We start from the raw sequence: 20,895 nt of genomic DNA, 5'->3' as shown, positions 1-20,895 counted from the left end.
TTCCTAACACCATTTTACACATGATGTTACTTTCGGTCTTTGACACACTTATCAAGGATTGTATCTTTTTTGTTTTATATAATAGTTGTTTTATATAATTTCACACTTCCTAGTTACCTAATAAATATACCTGTATAAATAATAAATATACAGACAATTTGCTTCCAATTAAGAGGACAGAAAATACACTATCCCTAATTTCAAAGCACTTGTTTAAATGTCTGGCAGAGATGCCATGTTTAATATAATCGCCACCACTTGGCTGTTCACTTATGTACCAAGTCTACTGACGTAATGAATGAAGTTAAACCCGTCATAGTTACCACCAGAACGACAGTGTTTTGATGATGGCATTATGATCTAGTCAAAGTGAACATAAACCCTACATTTATAATTTTTCTTTAAAACATGACAACCCAAGGAAACCTAGATCATGCTATTCTAAAGGGGTGTTGGAGAAAACACAATAACTAAGCAACTCATACATTGAGATGCAACAACAACCTGCCTGTAGTTCCTGGCATGGGTGGTCCTGTTTCCACACACCCTCCCCCAATGTCTTACTTATACTACCCTTCTCACCTGCTGGGAAGGCCTTCCCTTTCCCCCTCTTTTTAAAAATCAAATTTGGGGCAGGGGGATGATTTTATATGTACATAAAAGTTATCAAGATAATACAAGGAGCTCCTGTATGCCCTTCGACCCAGTTCCTAATGTGAAAATCTTTTATGTCACCATGGCACATTTGGCACAACTAAGAAATTAAGATTGGTACATTTACATTAACTACAGACTTCGTTCAAATTTTGCCATTTTTTCCACTAATGTTCTTTTTCTATTTCAGGATCCAATCCAGGATACTGCATTGCATTTAGGCATTATATCTCCTTTGTCTCTCTGCCTTCTATTTGATTGATTTTCTTTTAATCTCCTTTCCCCATTTCCCCTTTGGTTTAATGGTTTTACATTCTACTTCTGTTCTTCTAAAAGTTATCCATGCACTGTGTTTCCAAGGATATAGAGAGACGGTCGCTTATGTCGATGTGGTAAATTAATACAACTTCTAACAGAGGAACGTAATATCTTTTGATCCATCAGTTCTCCTCTAAACACTCAGTCCTACAGATTTGTATACTTGTACACATGTACTAAGTTATTCACTATTCATTATTTATAATTGTTTAATGGGATATTAATGAAGAAGTTCTTACACTGATATGAAAGTATGCCCAGTATAGTGTTAAAGGGGGCAGAAGGAAGCAGAATTCAGAACATTATATTTGAAATGCTTCAGTACACAGGTTTTCTTTTCCTACTACATTAAAGGGTGGATTTGTTTTCAGGTCTGCCTGTCATCAAGGTTCGACCCTTGGACAGTCTTGTCCTTACATGGCAATTTCAGGCCCTGTAGACAGTCCAAGTCATTGTCCCCAGTCCGCATGTGGGCTTACAACCCCAAACTCACACACCTTCCTGTCCTCTGCAAAACTAAATGGGTTTGTCATTGACTGCCTTTTTCCAATAATAATATTTTTACATAAATCTAAACTGTCTCAACTACTCTATCTCCTAGGGATATGGAAATTAAATGAAGAATAATGTATAGAAAGAACTTAGTTCAATACCTAGCACATAAAGTGCTCAATAAACATTAACGTGGTTGTTGTTGAGTTGCTTTTTCTAATTTTGTTTTTTGTTAGGCTTGCTATTGATATGTAGATGGCTATTTATCAAACTTGCTTTACTCATACTTCTTTTTAATGAACATAAAAATATCATATCCTTTTTAATATTATTTAAATTTATAAAATAAAGCAATTTTGTATCTAAAAGAAAATAAAAGCAATGATAATTCTCAATATGCTTTTTAAGCTAAACATAGATTTGTTTCTTTCCTCTTTTCCTTCTCCCCTAAAAGGGTGCTTGCCCCCCAGTTGAGATCCATTCATTTAGCTTGTTTTCAAGTTCATGTAGTTTTTTCTGAGGGTCCTGTAACATACATATTTATACATATAACATTTTTAGTCTAGTAAGTTATTTCCCTTCAGGTAAATTTCTAGGAGTGTAAACATTGTGCCAGAGGGTAGAAATATTTTTCTGATTCTCAAGGCCATATTTCTTCCTAACTGATTTGCCATATTATAGTGGTATTTGCAATGCATAAGTGTACTAATTTTTACCAAAACCTTGCAAACGTTGAGTTAACATTTTTAATACATTTGCTAATTTTTAGGTGTAAAATGGCTACTTTCCATTGCTTTGATGACTAGTAAATGTAAGTTAGATGTGTATGCAACATAATATTTCTGGTATATTTTATTAGTTTATTGCATATTGCTAGGCATTAATAAAAAAAATCCTTATTTGGCTTTTGTACTCTGAAAATATTTAGCGCTTAAACAAACTGAAAAAGGAGAGAAATTAAACTGGAAGGTAGCTGTGTTTATAAACAAGCAGTCTTGAAACACAAGACCATTGTGGTAGTTGGAATGGTCTGCATCCCAGAATGTCCTGCTTCATAGATGCCAAGCTCGCCAAATAGCTGGAAAGGGCAGAACAATGTGTTTACCCCCAAGGGTGTCAGATGAGGCAAATCTAAATTCCTTAGCTCCACAATTACTTCTACCCCAAAATTTATCATGACCCACGCCATCTGAGTGTTTATGTTAAGCGTTCTATTTTCCTCAAGTGTTACAGGATTCTTCCTTCTTAAAAAAAAGAAAAACGGGCATCTACTAGGTCTGAGGACATTTTCTCTCTTTATAAATGTATTTAATAATAAAACAGAAACACATGTTCTCTTTCCAAATACCATGTTAATTCAAAAAAGGCCTTTTCATTAGATGATATATACACAAGGGCTAAAGATTACAAAGGCCCAAAACATTAAATTGTAAACTGTACAAGGATGCTTAGGGGGAAACTTTAACAGGGGTCGTAATCAGAGATGCCCTTCCTTGGTCTGGCTCTGTTTGCAGTCTCACATTCACAGAGAATACTATCTAGCGAGACCCTGACATGGTTTCATAATCTGTAACCACAAAGGGATGACTCAGATCTTTATCTTTTATAAACTGCACTCATAATTTGGTGCTTTACTCACCCTTCCAAAGTTTACATGAGTTTGGTCCAATTATTTAAAACAAGTTGAAGGAATCTTTGTGGGCTTCTCCCCCACCCCCCCAATGCATTTTCTGAAGAATGGTTTTGCAATGGCTATTAACTATTGAAATCAGTTAACTCAGAACTTCATCTGCCTTTGGGGCTTCTTCTACCTTCTGACCAAATTAGAATGGGGCCTTGGTGACCAAGGAAAAGACAGCAGTATTCTTTGGGTGGGATTGGGGGGCAGGGATACCAAACAGAGGGGGTAGACCTCAGACATACTGGACACAGGTGGTGCTGCTGCCACACACTTTCAGTGCCTGTGACTCACGTCTAGAGCAGTTAGACCAACTCAGAAGAGAGTGAGTGTGCTGCAAGCCCTCACATGAAAGTGTCTCCTCTACTGAGGGTCTCAGCCATCAGCTTCACATTATTGGTTCAGTTACTGAAGAATGAATGATTAGTACATGAGGGGACACGTAGTGTGAACGTTCCCTCTGCCCAGTTAGGGGTCAGAGGAGCTTTGATGAGTAATTTGAAGTGTTGGGGATATGTTAAGTGATATACACAGCTCATTGTGCAATAATAGCATTTTTCAGGAGAATTACTCATGTAGCCCAGTCAGCCACATGACCTGTCTCCAAAGAGGAGACAGTATCAGGTAGTTCATGAGAAAGGTACCAGTGCCCCCATAAGGAACTAGGTGTGAAACACTGCGTCACAGGAAGAAAGGCTGTGTGCTCTCCCCAGCTGATAATCAGCTTAACTTCTAGCCCAGGATTGTTTATGTTAGTTTGTGTTGAGTTCCATAACTAGGTACAGTGACATGCAAATCTCTCTATATAAAAGCCTAAGTGACTGTTAAGGCGGAATAACTGGGACAACGGTCACTATGACGCGCACTGAGCAGGCAGGCAGGCGAGTGGTTAGGGGCAAGCAGGCAGGCAAGGTGAGCAGTTAGGGACGAGTAGGCAGGCAGGCAGGCAAGTGGTTAAGGGTGAGCAGGCAAGCAGGCAAGCAGTTAGGGGGGAGCAGGCAGGCAGGCAGGTGAACAGTTAGGGGCAAGCGGTCCCGGATTGCGAGAGGGATGTCCGACTGCTGCCGGATGTCCAACTGCAGGGATTGGGCCTAAACTGGCAGTTGGACATCCCCTCAGGGGTCCTGGATTGCATGAATTTTGTGCACCAGGTGTCTAGTATACAATAAAGTTTTTATGTTAAAATAATGATTACGAAGCTTCTTGAATGAATTGTCCTATGCCCTCAGGACTGCCTATAAAAATATAATTATTACATACTTGTTTTTATGTTTACACAAAAATGTTTCCATACTTTAAGGCCTGCCTTCCCTGCAGGAAGGTTTCTGTGACAAGTTCTGAATGCCAAGATGGCCTGTGAGCTTTCCTCACGCATTGTAGTTCCCTGCAGCAGTGAGTAGGTGCTGAGCAGCTGGGTGTAGCACTGGCCCTTCTTTTTTTGAGATCTGATTCTGTTTTTCAATGACAATCATAATATTCCCTATATCTTAGCGGACTCATTATAGAAGTGCCTGGGTGCACCAGGCAGTGGGGTCCAGCCAACAAAAGAACAGAAGTTGTGAATGTTTAAGAGAGTTTTCATTTCTATGTTCTGGCTATTCCATTGGTGTGAAGCTCTTAATGACTTTTCTTGTGAGCACACTGGCTATTTCTCAGTTTTTCTGGACCTTTGCTCCGTCATCCCTTACCTTTTCCTTTATATTCCTTGTCTTTACCCCATCCCCAGCTTGACCCTCTTACCTGGCTGGCTAATTCATAAGGTGTCTTCCCCAAACCAAGGAGAAGGCAGATAAAAGAAGGTAGTTACAGAGTACTTATGGTTTTCAGATGCACATGTCAATCAAATAGAGTGTATTTTTAAATATTGTTTGGGCCCAAACCCTGAATTAAGTATAGTGGTAACTCAAAAGAAGTTAACCTCTGCCCTCAAGTAATTTAAAAATAAAGTAATCTTTAGAGGTTCATTCATTCATTATTCAGTAAATATTTGCTGTGGAAACAGTACTAATCAGTGTCTTGAAGTTTTTCCCCCCATTTTAAAACTAACACATGCTTATTAAATAAATTGAGAAAATATAAAAGACTAATTCATAAGGAAAAAATTGCCCATTGTCAAACCATTCAGAGATAATCACTGTAAATACTCTGGTGTATCCTTTCCTCACTAATATGTGTTTTTGCACAGGTAGGCTTATACTATATACTCAGTTTTATGTACTGATTTTTGTATATTATTTTAAGAACACTTCCTCCTATATTTTTGCAAACATATTAAAATTGTTATGGCTGCACTATAAATTACCTTATTGTTGGATGTTGCCAATTTTTTTTTTTTTTTTTTTTTTTTTTATTTTTATTTTTTTTTTTTTATTTTTTATTTTTTTTTTTTCCTCTTAAAGTATTACAAAGGGTATTACATAAGTATCCTTTCCCCCCCCCCCCCCCCGCCCTTGACAAACCACTACCCTCCCTTACCCCCCAGTGTCTTATGTCCATTAGTTATGCTTATATGCATGCATACAAGTCCTTCGGTTGATCTCTTACTCCCCTCCCTCCTGCCCCCCAACTCTCTCTGGCCTTCCCACTGCAGTTTGACAATCAGTTTGAGGCAGCTCTGCCTCTGTATCTATTATTGTTCAAAAGTTTGTAATGGTCTTTATTATCCATGAATGAGTGAGATCATGTGGTATTTTTCCTTCATTGACTGGCTTGTTTCACTTAGCATAATGCTCTCCAGTTCCATCCATGATGTTGCAAATGGTAGGAGTTCCTTCTTTTTAACAGCAGCATAGTATTCCATCGTGTAGATGTACCACAGTTTTCTAATCCATTCATCTACTGATGGGCACTTAGGCTGTTTCCAGATCTTAGCTATGGTGAATTGTGCTGCTATGAACATCTGGGTGCATATATCCTTTCTGATAGGTGTTTCTGGTTTCTTGGGATATATTCCTAGTAGTGGGATCACAGGGTCAAATGGGAGTTCCATTTCCAATTTTTTGAGGAACCTCCATACTGCCTTCCATAGTGGCTGCACCAGTCTGCATTCCCACCAGCAGTGCACAAGTGTTCCTTTTTCTCCACATCCTCTCCAGCACTTGTCGTTTGTTGATTTGTTGATGATGGCCATTCTGACAGGTGTGAGATGGTACCTCATTGTTGTTTTGATTTGCATCTCTCGGATGATTAGTGACTTTGAGCATGTTTTCATATGTCTCTTGGCTTTCTGAATGTCCTCTTTTGAAAGGTGTCTATTTAGATCCTTTGCCCATTTTTTGATTGGATTGTTTATCTTCTTTTTGTTAAGTTGTATGAGTTCCCTATAAATTTTGGAGATTAAGCCCTTATCAGATATGACGTTGGCAAATATGTTTTCCCACGAGGTGGGTTTTCTTGTTGTTTTGTTGATGGTTTCTTTTGCTGTGCAGAAGCTTTTTATTTTGATGTAGTCCCATTTGTTCAGTTTCTCTTTAGTTTCAACTGCCCTAGGAGCTGTATCAGTGAAGAAATTGTTTTGGCATATGTCTGAGATTTTGTTGCCTTTGTATTCTTCTAGAATTTTTATGGTTTCCTGTCGTACATTTAAGTCCTTTATCCATTTTGAGTTTATTCTTGTGTATGGTGTAAGTTGGTGGTCTAGTTTCATTTTCTTGCATATGTCTGTCCAATTTTCCCAACACCATTTATTGAAGAGACTATCTTGGCTCCATTGTATGTTCATGCCTCCTTTGTCAAAAATTAATTGAGCATATTGGTTCGGGCTAATTTCTGGACTCTCTATTCTATTCCACTGGTCTATATGTCTGTTCTTGTGCCAGTACCAGGCAGTTTTGAGAACAGTGGCTTTGTAATACAGTTTGATATCTGGCATTGAGATCCCACCTACTTTGTTCTTTCTCAGGATCGTTGCAGCTATTCGGGGTCTTTTTTTATTCCAGATGAATTTTTGGAGAGTTCGTTCTAGATCTTTGAAGAAGGCCATTGGTATTTTAATGGGAAGTGCGTTGAATGTATAGATTGCTTTGGGTAGTATGGACATTTTAATGATGTTGATTCTACCAATCCAAGAACATGGTATGTTCTTCCATCTGTTTATGTCTTCCTCTATCTCTTTTTTCAACGTCCTGTAGTTTTCTGAGTAGAGGTCTTTAACCTCTTTAGTTAAGTTTATTCCTAGGTATCTTAATTTTTTTGGTGCGATGGTAAATGGGATTGTTTTTCTGATCTCCCTTTCTGAAAGTTCACTGTTGGTGTATAGAAATGCCTCAGATTTCTTGGGGTTAATTTTGTATCCTGCTACATTGCCAAATTCATGTATTAAGTCTAGTAGCTTTTTGATGGAGTCTCTAGGGTTTTGTATGTATAATATCATGTCATCTGCAAATAAGGACAGTTTTACTTCCTCTTTTCCAATTTGGATGCCTTTTATTCCTTCTTCTTGCCTAATTGCAATGGCTAATACTTCCAGTACTATGTTGAACAGGAGTGGTGAGAGTGGGCATCCCTGTCTTGTTCCTGTTCTTAGGGGAAATGGTGTTAGTTTTTGTCCATTGAGTATGATGTTGGCAGTGGGCCTGTCATATATGGCTTTTATTATGTTGAGGTATGATCCTTCTATTCCCACCTTTCTGAGAGTTTTTATCAAAAATGGGTGTTGGATTTTGTCGAATGCTTTTTCTGCATCAATTGATATGACCATGTGGTTTTTTTCTTTCAATTTGTTTATGTGATGTATCACATTTATTGATTTACGGATGTTGTACCATCCTTGCATCTCTGGGATGAATCCTACTTGGTCATGGTGTATGATCCTTCTGATGTACTGCTGGATCCGATTTGCTAAGATTTTGTTGAGGATTTTGGCATCTATGTTCATGAGGGATATTGGCCTGTAATTCTCTTTCATTGTGATGTCTTTACCTGGTTTTGGTATTAGGGTGATGCTGGCTTCATAGAATGAGCTTGGAAGCGTTCCTTCCTCTTGAATTTTTTGTAGTAGTCTGAGGAGGGTAGGTTTTAGTTCTTCCTTGAATGTTTGGTAGAACTCCCCTGTGAAGCCGTCTGGCCCTGGGCTTTTGTTTGCTGGAAGCTTTCTGATGACTGCTTCAATTTCTTCCATAGTTATTGGCCTATTGAGGTTTTTAGATTCTTCCTGATTGAGTTTTGGAATGTTGTATTTTTCTAGGAATTTGTCCATTTCCTCCAGGTTGTCCAGTTTGTTGGAGTAGAGTTGCTCGTAGTATTGTTTAACAATCATTTGTATTTCTGTGGGGTCTGTTGTTATTTCGCCTCTATCATTTCTGATTTGGTTTATTTGGGACCTCTCTCTTTGCTTCTTGGTGAGCCTGGCTAGGGGTTTGTCAATCTTGTTTATCCTTTCAAAGAACCAGCTCTTGGTTTCATTGATTTTCTGTATTGTTTTTTTGGTCTCTATTTCATTGATTTCTGCTCTAATCTTTATTATCTCCTTCCTTCTGCTCACTCTGGGGTTTTCTTGTTGCTCTCTTTCTAATTCTTTGAGTTGTAGAGTTAGATGATTGACTACCATTTTTTCTTGTTTTTTGAGATAGGCCTGTAGAGCTATAAACTTCCCTCTCAGGACTGCTTTCATTGTGTCCCAGAGGTTTTGGATTGTTGTGTTTTCATTGTCATTAGTGTCCAGGATGTTTTTAATTTCTTCTTTGATGTCATCGGTAACCCAATCAATATTTAATAACATGCTATTCAGCTTCCAAGTGTTTGAGTATTTTGGGTTGTTTTTATTGTAGTTTATTTCTAACATTATGCCATCGTGGTCTGTGAAGAAGCTTTTTATGATTTCAATCTTCTTGAATTTGTGGAGACTTTGCTTGTGACCCAATATGTGGTCTATTTTTGAATATGTCCCATGAGCACCTGAGAGGAATGTATATTCCGCAGCTGTGGGGTGAAGTGTTCTGAAGATGTCAATTAAGTCCATCTGATCTAGTGAGTCATTTAGGATTGCTGTTTCTTTGCTGAGTTTTTGTCTAGCGGATTTATCCAGTGATATCAGTGGTGTATTAAAGTCCCCTACTATGATTGTATTGTTGTCGATCTCTCCCCTGATATCTTCCAGAAGTTTTCTTATGTATGTGGGTGCTCCTGCATTGGGTGCATATATGTTTACCAGGGTTATATCTTCTTGTTGTATTGATCCCTTTAGTATTATGAAGTGGCCTTCCTTATCTCTGGTTATGGCCTTCACTTTGAGATGTACTTTGTCAGATATAAGTATTGCTACCCCAGCTTTCTTTTCCTTTCCATTTGCGTGAAAGATATTTTTCCATCCCTTCACTTTCAGTCTGTGTGAGTCCCTTCTAATGAGGTGGGTCTCTTGTAGACAGCAGATGTATGGGTCATGTTTTTTTATCCATTCAGCCACTCGATGTCTTTTGGTTGGAGCATTTAGTCCATTTACATTTAAAGTTATTATTGAAAGGTATTTGTTTGTAGCCATTTCTTTTTGTGTGTGTGTGTGTGTGGCTGTTTTCTTTCTGAGCTTGATATTTCTTCTTTTTACACCAGTCCCTTTAGCATTTCTTGCATGGCTGGCTTGGTGGTGATAAACTCCCTTAGCCCTTTTTTGTCTGTGAAGCTTCGTCCCTACCTCACGGGGGCCGTTTCAACCTGACCAGGGTTGTCCCTACCACGCCGGGGCCGTTTCGACCTCACCGGGGTCAGGCCCAGCCCTGGCCGGCCCCGGACCCGACTCTGCCCCCCGATTGCGTCCCTCCCAGATGCAAGGAGCTGAAATCTGCAGCCTGCTGGGATGGGCTCTGTACTTGGTGCTTCAGCACATCCTACTCAGTCTCTATGCGCTTCTTTCTATGCGAGGAGTTGAAATCTGCAGTTTGTTGGGTTGGGCTCTGTACTTGGTGTCACATCCTACTCAGTCTCAATGTTCTTTCTCTCCTTCCAGTTGTAGAGCTTCCACTGGGCCAACTTTCCCATGGTTCTGTATGATAGGTGTTTGTCTGATATTTGGTAGTTTCGATGTTGTTGTGTGAGGTAGCACGCACAGGTCTCTTCCTTATGCCGCCATCCTGGTTCTCCTGGGTCTGCTTCTTGAGTGTGTCTCTCATGGCTGCGAGCAGTTGAAGTCTGCAATTTGTTGGGATAGGCTGCAAAAGCGCAGGTGGGTCTTTTTGTGCACCTGGCACAGCTTGGATGGGGATGTAAATTGATTAAGGCTGAGACTCAGGGAGTCGCCATGGCGGAGCAAATAGCACTGGCTGAGTCTCCGCGGCCCCTTGACTCTCTGCCAGGGCTTTGTGTCCCCCAGTGCCGGCGAGCAGCTGTGCAACAGAGTCTCCCTCGCTTTCTGATGGCTGCAAGGCCGTGCTGCCTCTCCCCGTAGGGTCTGGTGCTTCATGATCCCGCCTGAACCAGCTCAGTGGATTTGAAAGTTTGCAGAAGAAAAGGCGCTTCTACTTGTGGGTCTGGCACAGCCCAGGTGGGAATGTAAATTGCGTAGGGCGGGGTCACAGGGAGTCGCCGGGGCGGAGACTCAGCGGCCCCTTGCCTATCCAGGACTCCAGGACTTTGTGTCCCCCAGTGCCGGCGAGCAGCCGAGCGCCAGAGCCTCCCTCGCTTCCTGACCGCTGGAAGGCCGTGCCGTCTCTCGCCTTGGGGCCTGGGGCCTCAGAGACCCGCCCGAACCAGCTCAGTGGATTTGAGAGTTTGTAAAAGCACAGTCATTCCCTCTTGTGCCTCTGGCACAGCCCTGAGGGTAGGGCGGGGTCACAGGGAGTCGCCAGCGTGGAGGAAATAGCGATGGCGGCGTCTCCGCGCCCCTTGCCTCCCCGGGACACCAGGACTTCTTGTCCCTCGGTGCCGGTGCCGGCGAGCAGCCGCGTATCAGAGCTTCCCTCGCTCTCCGACCACTGCAAGGCCGTGGCCGCCTCTCCCTGTGGGATCTGGGGCCTCAGAGACCCGCCCCGAGCAAGCCCAGAGGATTCGAGGGTTCGTAAAAAACCGAGAATCCATTTGCAGCCCGCGTGGCGTGTGACTGCGTACCTCTGGTTTTGGTGCCTCCGTAGCTCCCACTCAGTCTCACTGCGCTTCTTTCTTTTCCTCCAGTTGTAGATCTCCCACTGGGCCAACTTCCCCATGGTTCTGAGTGGCGGTTGTTTACTTCATAGTTGATAGTTTCAATGATGCTGTGAGAGAGCAGCACACACAGGTCCGCTCCCTACGCCGCCCGATGTTGCCAATTTTAAGTTATAAATAAATCTGTTGTGATCATTTTGGTCTATAAGCTTTTTTTTTTTTTTTTTTTAAGCAGGTCAAATGATCCAGAATAAACTAGCAGGAATAAAATGACTGTGCCAAACAACATTAGTGACAGTATATGAGATGTCTATCTTATTTTAGTTTTCAGCATCCATTTGATTCTCTTTTATGAAAACTGAGACAGCATTTGGTCAACTCTAAGCTTTCATCATTCTGCTTATTTCCCATAGTCTTTAAGCATTTATATATTCAAAAAACAAAATGAAGGGTGAGGAGGTGTTTCTGCAAAGGAATGGCCTGGCATGAGTGTTAGAGTCTGAGCAGGATGAGGAAGGTGCCTATGAGTGGAGTGTGGCCTGGTGTGAGGAACCAGAGCCCAGCAGGGCATGAAGGCATCCCTACAGAGAGGTGGGTTGGCGTACAGTATCAGAGCCCACCAGGCAGGTAGGCTGCATGCACGGGGGCGATGCGGCTCAGGTGCCACAGCCCACCAGGATAAGGCAGGTAGGGTGCATGCATGGGCGTGGTGTGGCTCAGGAGTCACAGCCCACCAGGATAAGGCAGGTAGGGTGCATGCGTGGGCGTGTTGTGGCTCAGGAGTCACAGCCCACCAGGATAAGGCATGGGGGTGGTGCGGCTCAGGTGCCACAGCCCACCAGGGGAAGGCAGGAAGGTGTGCATGCATGGGCGTGGTGTGGCTCAGGAGTCACAGCCCACCAGGATAAGGCAGGAAGATGTGCATGTATGGGGAGGCTCAGGAGTCACGCCCACCAGGATAAGGCATGGGGGCAGTGCGGCTCAGGTGTCAGAGCCCACCAGGGGAAGGCAGGTAGGGTGCATGCATGGGGGTGGGGCAGCTCAGGTGTCAGAGCCCATGCAACCCAAGAAGAGCACGCTCTGAGGGTGGTCTGGCCTGGGGAACTGGAGCACCGAGGCTGCATGAGGCGGGCTTGCACGTGGAAAGCTGTCTAGAAAGGGGAGTCAGAGCCAAACAGAAAAAGGAGAGGGTGGCAACAGAGATAGGATATCCGGAAGGTAGATTAAATATTAAGGATAATGGAAGCCAATTTCTAACTCTCAGAGAAGGGGCTACAGCTATGGGAGGGGAAAGAACTCCAGTGAACCCTATAGTGTGAACACATGGTTTTTATTATACATAAATATAGAAGTAAATACAGAGGGAAACGTGTATGTTAATATGTTGTATATACACCTCTATAACAGCGGTTTTCAACCTGTGGGTCTCGACCCCTTTGGGGGTCGAACGACCCTTTCATAGGGGTCGCCTAAGACCATCGAAAAACACATATATAATTACATATTGTTTTTGTGATTAATCACTATGCTTTAATTATGTTCAATTTGTAACAATAAAATTGGGGGTCACCACAACATGAGGAACTGTATTAAAGGGTCGCGGCATTAGGAAGGTTGAGAACCACTGCTCTATAAAAACATATATATTACATATATTTCCTGATTATTTTCTGGAAGCAGTAATACCCTGTGGCAAAGAGCAAGAATCTCCAGTGCTATGTCTCAGATTCTCAATATAATTCTCCACTAAAAGAAATCAGGGCATTTCAGACAAATGACTGTTCCCAGGGAAAGTACAAGATGAGCCTAGAACATCTTTTTGTACTAGAAACCAAGTACTTAAAGAATAGTGGGGGGTTGTCAGAAGGATCCAGAAGCCAGCTTCAAGGAGCCTCCATTGGCTAAATTGGAGATAATTCAAGCACCAAAGTAAATTATTATAGTAGCAAATTATATTAAAAAAATAAGAAACCACAAGTCCATACAGATATTAAATAATTGATTAATGCCCAGCTGGTGTGGCTCAGTGGTTGAGTGTCGACCTATGAACCAGGAGGTCAGGGTTCAATTCCTGGTCAGGGCACATGCCCAGGTTGCAGGCTTGATTCCCAGTAGGGGGCGTGCAGGAGGCAGCCAATGGATGTTTCTCTCTCATCCATGTTTCTCTCTCTCACTCCATCTCCCTTCCTCTCTGAAATCAATAAAAATATGTTTTAATAAATAAATGACTAAATACATTGAAAGTTAGATGAGGATGGGGTATTAATATTATTTCAAAGTACCTCCCCATAAAACACTTATTATGTGGGGGAAGAATACTTTTACAGTGGAGAAGTCTGGAAGCCATCTCCCTAATCAAGTGATCAAAGAGATCATCAGTCATAGGATAATTTCCAATCATGTGCCACTCGATAGGATGCACTGAGGGGAAGAAAGCAGTATCGGTTGTGTAATATTCTTGCCCAAAGTGAATCATCTGAATTTAATCAATAAGAAAACATGAAGAGTGGAAATCCTTGGTTTATGTCTTCCCTCTGCTCCCTCTCAGAGGGCCTTTCTTCCGGCAGTTTACTGGTGCTTCGTTGCTTGCTGGCTTCGTGTTAAGGAGTGGAGGTGTTTGCGTTTTCTTTCTCAGTGAACCTGTCCCCCTCTCCAGCAGTAAGGGATCTCTCATGATCTGGACCCGCTCCTTTTCCTGTCTCCCCCATGGACACAGGGTGGTGGCTGGCTTTTTGGTGGTTTTTTTTCTTCTGATTTTTCTCTAGCTGCACTACATCTTCCCCTCCGCCAGGAATGCTGCCCTCCTTTCCTCAGCAGCTTAAGGCTTATGGCTTCGTGGCCGAGGCAGGACAGAAGCATCAGGGCAGGGCTTTGTTTCCTCCCTGAAGTGACTACTGTACATCTCCCCCAGGCTTCCACCACGAAGGAAGTCTTCTCAGGTCTCCTGTGCTGCTCCTAATGTCGCATGAGCACTGAGGCCCGTGGGGAAGAGTCGCCTGACGGGTACGGATGCCTGTTGGGTGTATTATCCCCGGAGGGTCTGTGCTCTCAGGCTAGTCCACACTCGGCCTGTAGGAATGTGTTAACACCTTTACCTAACTTCTTCTTACCAGCTTGCCGGGCACCCAACGTCTGCCCCTAGTGATCAAGTGGTCATATCTCCTGTCTGCATGAGGCGTCCTGTCTTTCTTTAAGTTTCAGGCTAGTAGGTCCTGCAACCTTAGCTGTTTGACATGTTCAAGAGCTGTTCTTTCCTGTGAAGTTTTTACTCTGCTCTTATTTCCTTGGTCACTTTTGTGTAATACAGTGACATCTTTCTTGGAAGTTAAGTTTCAGCAATGAGCATTGTGTTAGTCGGAGAGGGAGACATGTTGGAAAGGCAGTATGAGGCAGAAGATGTATCTGCTTTAGCCTTCTTGGTCACTGGGTGATGGTAGGGCAGTAAACCAAAGGGACATGATGGAAATTGTGTCTAGCCCAGGGCAACCCAAACATGAAACAAGATTTCTCCCCTCACATCTGACCTCAGAGGAGAGACACTCAACAATAAAACTTACTAATTTGAATGTCCATCCTTCTTTCTGTACTCAGCCTGCCCAGAGAGGAGGTGTTTGGAAGGCAAGTGGAGAAGGTGAGAGTATATGGCCCTCTCTCACTATTCAGCAAGAGGAGAGACGTGGCTGCCTCACGAGCAGCTCTTGCTCCCCGTTTGCTGGGCAAGCTACACTCTTGTGATTGATGAGGTGGGGCATTCGGCAGTGCTCTTCAAAGGTGCATCATTGTGAAAAGGCCCCGCCCAGTTTGCTGCATTTCCTCCCTGAGAGCAGTGGGTCTTGACAGAAGCTAGGCGAGCTATCCTTCTCCCATTAACAATGACCTCCACGGTTTGTTTTAAAGAGTTCGCAGCCCCAAAACAAAATCTTCACACGTAAAACACAGCATCCGTGAAACCTTTTGGGAAACCTCTCCTGAGCCCTCATCCTGTGCTTCTGTTCATTAAGTCAGATCAATCCCATATGGCCAGTGAGAGCCTCCCGCCAGTGGCACTGATATGGTCATGAAGGAGGAAGCCTGCAAGTGGCCCCCTCCACACACCAGGTGTCTTCTAACTGCACGTCAGCTGATGAGTGGACAGTCGGCTAGTGTGAGGGAAAGAGCAGACGTGGTTACGGGGACGCTGGGTTGACTGGCTAGGGAATCCCAGCCAGAAGCAGACACGAAGAAGGGACTTGGGCGGCCACAGTGGTGTGGCCACACACAGTCATCAGGGAGGATACTGCAGAGCACAGCCTGTGCCCCAGGCACCAGCAGCAATTCTCAATATCCAAAACAGCATGAATGGGAGTGACTCCTTCTTGACTTCGGTTTTCCTCAGCAGGAAGGGGCTCTAAGGGTAGTGGGCAAAAAGCCTCACTGGAGCCTCTTCTGGGCGATAATGCAGAGTTTCTGTTTCAAGAGCTACCAGCCTACAGAGAAAAACCAATTTCCCCCAAGTCCCCCTGGAAGGCTTCCTATCGGGAACTCCCCTACAGAAATCCTAGCAAGACTCACTATGGAGTCTCTAGGAGAATTCCTCCCTTCTCTTTACTCATGTTCAGGGATTGTTAAAACCAGAAAGGTGAGTTTGAAGCCTCAAACTCCCTCTGCCTGAGTTCCCATCACAAATGACTTAGCGTGCTCCTAGAATCTATCTAGGAGCGAGGTTATTACCTGTTTTGATTATATTTTGCCACGTTAAAAAGCTACCCCAAAACTTAGTGACTTGAATCAACAAGCATTTGGCGTGGGATTTCTTCGTTCACAGTTCGGTGGGTCAGGAATGTGGCCAGGGCTCAGCTGGGCAGTTCCGCGTTACAGGGCGTCTTTCATGACGTTGCAATCAGACGGCAGCTGGGGTGGAGAGCCAGGATGGTGACACTCACAAGTGGCACCTTGGCAGGGTTGTTAGGAGGCTGGTACCCTCCATCTGCCTCTCTACCTGGGTAGCTTAGCCTTCTTTACCTGGCAACCAGATTTCTAGAATGACTGTTCCAAGTCCTGAAGCAGAAACTCTGACCTCTTGAGGCCCAGCCTCAGAAGGTATACAGCGTCACTCCTTATGTTCTCTTGATGAAAACAAGTCCTGGGGCCACCTCGGATTCAGAGGGAGGGGAAAGAGACTCCACCTCTTGATGGTGAGTGGAAAGGTTACTTTGGCAAAAGAGCGCATGGGATGGGAGATACTGATGCAATCATCTTTTGAAACATCATCTGCTGTACAGCCTACCGTCTCTCCTTCGAGTGCCTCAAGTTCTACTCTGGTAAGAACTGTTTTATATTTACCCCAAGCATTATGTACTGCAACTGGCATTCGTGCCTGGTTGTTCACTTTCAGTGCAAAAGGAGACTTTGGGAGTCATCTCCCTCCACTCACCCCTGAAAGGCTGATTATGCAATAAGCTCAAACTCTGTTTCTCTTAAGTAAGATTAGAGGCTGTGAGGGGAGACCTGGAAGGAAACAAGATGCAAGTTCTCGGTTCATTTCCCCCGTTATTATCTAAGTCAAATGCACTTTTGTATTATTAAGTGGAAGGTGTTTTATTATTCACACAGGGATTGTCAGTTCAGTTAATATGCTTGATACTGACATTTAATTTTTTTTTATTACTCTGTTCTTTTATCCCTTCTCAGTACTAGCAACTCCAAGTCCTCTTTTATAGGGCCATTATTTTCTAGGGCTGTTCTATTCCTGTGTGTGTTGGAAACTTGAGTTTATCTGTATAATATGTTAGTAATTAAAGCAAATCTCTACAAGAAGACATAAAACAGCCTGCCCTGCTCCAAGAAGCTGGAACTGCGGGAAGGACTCAGAGCTGAATCAGACAAAGATAAAAAGCTATGTTGGTAGCCGATGGCCACCATTACACCCTTGAAACACTGTTTTTGGTCGCTACATCTAAATATGCTTCAGATCCCCCAAGGACAAAGATGCCATCTTTCTACAAAGAGGCACCAACCAAGGCTAGACCACCTTGGGAACAGCACTCATTCTGACACAGCATTCTTGGGCCAGAGGGAGAAATGCCCTTGGCATATTCCAAAGCAATGGAGCCTTGGAGTCTCCCCGCCCCCCACCTCTAATGCTCCTATCATTAGACTCTCCTTAGGGCAGTACAGGGCCCCATGGTTTGGGGAAAACCCACCATTGAGAATGACTGGGATAAAACTTAAAGCAGCATAAGGTAACACTGGTTGGCAGAGAAAGGTAAACCGAAAGAACAGGTAAACCAAACTGACATACATACAGTCTTCTAAATCCCTCACACAGCCTCTGAGGGTTACAAAACAAAACATACTTTTATTTGCAGTCACCTTGGTTTCACGGTGACCTCTGGCTATGCTGCCTGGCCACATACTATATTTGCAGTGAGAAGTGGGAGTTGTGTGATTGACAATCACTCCTAAGTCTGCACATCACCTAGGAACCTCGAGAGGCATGGTGCCTCATGGTGCCTCATTAAAATCTCCGTAAAGCTGGCCTACAGTGTGTGTGGTAGGATGTTCCCTCTTAAGCAGGGGCAAAGTGTTTGTTTCTCTTACGGCTTTGCACTCTTTGGCACATGATAGGCATTCACGATAGATCTTCATTACCGAGTCAGTGAGAAAATGAATGCATCTGACCGGGAGACAATGCCACGGTTCACTGGGTGCTCAGGAATCAGGTGACAGGCTCGAACCACCGCAGACTGGCTGGTTGGGGAAGGAGGCCGCTTCTGAGATCTGCGCAGCTCAGCGACCCTGGAAACTACTCATGCCACCAGGGCGGCCGCCCAGTTGGAGCTGTGTGCTTGTGGGTGGCTGTTCCCCCAGAGCCTCAGCTCTCCTGCTTCCAGAAGAGCCCCATCAGCAACATCCACTGTGAGTGGTGGCCTCAGAGCCCTCCCTCCCCGAGGACCAAGGCTGTGCTGTCGGTGAGGAAGTTTCCGTTTCCGTGCGGTCCCGTGGAAGACTCCCAGGAGCTATGCTGGTATTCTCAGGAGTCCCAGAGGGAGACGACTCTTTCTACGCTGTGTCCCTGTGCGTCACCACCAGTGCCAGCAGCAAGTCCAGCAGACCCCAAACATTTGAGGGGTAGGGAACCCTGCAGCCTAACCTACCCATCAACATCACCGTCACCGCTGTGGACAGAAAACACCGCTGGCTCATTGTTACCTGGCAAGACCTGCCTCCTGGAATTCCTGTTTCTACAGCCTACAGTTTGAGCTCCGATAGCGGGCTGAACGATCCAAGACATTCACAACATGTGTGTCACGGAGCTCCAGCATCACTGCACCATCCGTGATGCCTGGAGAGGCCTGAGGCACGTGGTGCAGCTACGAGCCCAGGAGGAGTTTGGGCATGGCCTGTGGAGTGAGTGGAGCTAGGAGGTCATGGACACCCTCTGGACAGAGAGAGAGGAAGGGACAGGGAGAAGAGGAAGAGGTAAACATCGATCTGTGTGAGTACAGAACATCAATTGGCTGCCTCCTGCACACCCCCTACTGGGGATCGAGTCTGCAACCCAGGCATGTACTTTCACCAGGACTTGAACATGCAACCTTTTGGTGCACAGGATAACATCTAACTGAGCCACACCGGCCAGGGCATGAATCCACGAGGTTTTCAACTGAGACCACGAAGGAGGTGTCCCCGCCATGAAGGCACCTACTGCCAATGAAGACGATGAAAATATTCCCTCTAATTATCCTGCAGATACGACAGTGCAAGATCCTCCAACAGCAGTGTACACACTCCTGGTGGCTGGAGGGAGCCTTGGTGTTGTCCTGAGGTTCCAGAAGATGTGGGAACTGCAGGCCCTGAAAGAAGGCAAGATGAGCCTGCACCCACCTTATTCTGTGGGACAGCTGGTCCCTGAGAGGCCCAAGCCCACCCCAGTGCTCTTCCCCCCCCATCTTCCCACCAGTGTCTCCCAGTAGCCTTGGTCGGATATCACCTTGAGGCACAGCTGACCTGATACCTATGGCCCACCGAGCCCTATGACATCAGCAACAGAGACTCCTTCCCGCAACAGCTGGCTGGCTGGCACCTGGCCGGCTGGGGTGCAGGCCTGCTGAACTGTGTGGATGACAAAGCACAGCTGGCTTCTCACTGTCATTTCAGCTCATCTCAGGTGCGTGGGCCTCTGGCTTCGCTGTTACAGAAGGTTTTACGCTGGGTAAAGACAGGTTTGCTGCTGTACCTGTTCAGAAGGAAGAGGTGGTTGAGTTTTTGAAACACTTCCCCAAAGCCCTGCCTGCAGGGGTCACAGTGAACGCTGGCCCTGCACAGAGAGCTGTGTCAAGAGTCCCGTGGAACTCAGGGCAGAGCCAGGCATCTGCAGAGGCTTCAGGCCCTGGGCTTCCTGTGGACAAGCTGCTGGCCACCTGCACACCTGACACAGCTCCACAAGCTGCACCCCCTGAGGTGGGGCGGATTTCCAGCCAGACACCCCCCCTCGCCCATCTCCTGGCCCACTGCACAGTTTCATCTTCTAGTTCCAACTCTTGGAGCCCTTTTGCAGTTCAGTTTTTCTAGGCCTGAGGATGGCATTTCGTCAGTCGCCCAGGCTGGGGAAGCTCTGGACTGCCTTTCCTCCCCACAGTGGCAAACAGCTGAGGGGGGTGAATAGTATCTCAGGACAGGGTGGTTTGAAGTGGAATTGCAGTTATTTCTTCATTAGCATTTTGGTAAGTGTGAATGTTAACCCTAGGCACCTGCTGAATCCAGAAGCCACTGCACCAACTCAGTTTCCCTCTCTGGATCCTAGGACTTTGGGGGAGGGAAGCAAAGAGGAAGTAGGAGCGTGGGGACAGGGTCTCCACTCATAGTAACGGAATGGGGTGAGGGGCAGCCTCTGAAAACCAATGTTCTCCTTCCTCCTTGTCTCCCATCCCCAAAGGAGAACTGGCCCTGGGGGAGGGCTCCTGCCATTGGTGAGATCAAATGTGTGACTCACACATCACTCACCTGAGCCTGAGTAACAAGGGAAGAAAATATTCATGTGAAAAGACAGAAGAACCTGGCAAGGATGTATTTTAATGTGGCTTTTAAAGAAGTGCTGACTATTTTTTCTTGATAGGGTGGAAGATCCCGTATTAGCAGAGGGAGGATCCGTATGTAAATAGCTTGGGGAGAAGCACAGTCGCTTTGTTTTGGCACAGAACTGAGTCAAGTGAAAAAGAGGAGGAGAAAAAATTATTCTGCCCGAATAGAGAAGAGACTCTGGTTTCATTCTAAATTTTGTTTTTGTCTTAAAAAGTGAAAACAAACAAAAAAAATTGTTGCTTCTCCTCTAATTTAGGGGAAAGCAGCTTGTGACTGCTCCCCCCAGAGGTTGGGAAGGACACGATGTCCAGCTTCTGGGGGTGATGCTGAGAAGCTGCCCCCCCGCCCCCCCCCCGACCAAGCGGGGTCCGTTGAAAATCCCCACCCAGACAGCCGTGGGCCCTGCTTATCAGAAGGAGGAAGATTCATTAAAAATCCCCCTTGGTGCCTTCCTCTTATTTAGTTCCTTGAATTTGATTCCGTTCAGCTGGCATTGAAGCTCCGGCTAAATGTCTAGCCATGGCTCTGAGACTAGCCCACTTCAGCTCAATCTTCTGTCCAGGCTTTGACAATTGAGTGATGAGAGTGGTTACCCAGACAAGTGCCCTCAAGTACCACGG

General features: G+C 44.8%; 1 protein-coding gene and 1 pseudogene across 2 annotated transcripts in view; both read left to right on the top strand.

Moving 5' to 3' along the window:
- Nucleotides 1–20,895, top strand: part of EXOC6B (exocyst complex component 6B) — a 494,441-nt gene that overhangs the window by 445,071 nt on the left and 28,475 nt on the right. The gene's annotated exons all lie outside the window — the stretch shown is intronic.
- Nucleotides 17,688–19,167, top strand: LOC139019575 (interleukin-6 receptor subunit alpha pseudogene; annotated as a pseudogene).

The sequence above is a fragment of the Myotis yumanensis genome, unplaced genomic scaffold, assembly GCF_028538775.1.
Source record: "Myotis yumanensis isolate MYYU_CA2020_CCGP unplaced genomic scaffold, mMyoYum1.0.hap1 SCAF_11, whole genome shotgun sequence".
NCBI lineage: Eukaryota > Metazoa > Chordata > Mammalia > Chiroptera > Vespertilionidae > Myotis > Myotis yumanensis.
This window is presented reverse-complemented; position numbering and strand designations above follow the sequence as displayed.